Below are 859 nucleotides of genomic sequence, written 5' to 3' on the forward strand. Positions count from 1 at the left end.
ATATATATATATATATATATATAATGTATTGCATTTTATCTTTTACTTGTTTTTGTCACTAGGCTGCGACCATTCTGTGGCACTACCTTGAAGAATTTTTAGTCGAATGTACCAACCCTAGGACTTATCTGTGAATGTTTGGTACTTATTCTCTCGATCACTTTTGCCCAGCCGCTAGGCTACGGGTGTATAAACACACAAGCATTGGATCTCAAGCGGTACTGAAGTGGGAGAGACAATGACACACATAAATATACACATACACACACATATACGTGTCTCTATCTATCTATCTATCTATACATATATTTATCTATTTATCTATATAAGTGGTTTTAATATGGTCTTGTCTTTCATTTGATATATAAAATATCGCCTGTTTCCATAAATTGAATATTTCTATTTATATCTTTGTTGAATGCAATCATTACAGTGCAGTACATTGTTTTTATTTCTATTATTTAAATATCGCACTCTATACCTATGTTAGAACAAAACACCTAAAACATGGCCTTCTTCCACTCGCCAAAAATATCTATTCACTTCTCTATAACACACTACACAAGAAATTATTGTTTATATTTAGTGGAACTATATGAAATATTTGTGAATTTCGTTTATTGAGTTCCAAAACGTTCAGCTCATTGTTTACTACCCGTGAAAATTAACAGGGACTTAATCAGTTATTTCTTTTTAATAATAACGGTTCCTTGAATGTTTCCCTTTCTTTCTAAATGTTCCTTAATGGTATTATTTTTTGTATTTTCACGTAGATTGGCAATATATATTGGTCCTATGTCTCTCAGTCTGGACTTCATTCATCCATGGAGCGTCTATAAAACCCACAGAGATACCAATA

The 859-nt window shown here is 31.9% G+C and overlaps 1 protein-coding gene across 1 annotated transcript in view; it reads left to right on the top strand.

Moving 5' to 3' along the window:
* The window catches only part of LOC128248021 (uncharacterized), a 5,330-nt gene that overhangs the window by 288 nt on the left and 4,183 nt on the right, over window positions 1-859 (top strand). The gene's annotated exons all lie outside the window — the stretch shown is intronic.

This window comes from Octopus bimaculoides, chromosome 6, assembly GCF_001194135.2.
Source record: "Octopus bimaculoides isolate UCB-OBI-ISO-001 chromosome 6, ASM119413v2, whole genome shotgun sequence".
NCBI classification, from domain to species: Eukaryota; Metazoa; Mollusca; class Cephalopoda; order Octopoda; family Octopodidae; genus Octopus; species Octopus bimaculoides.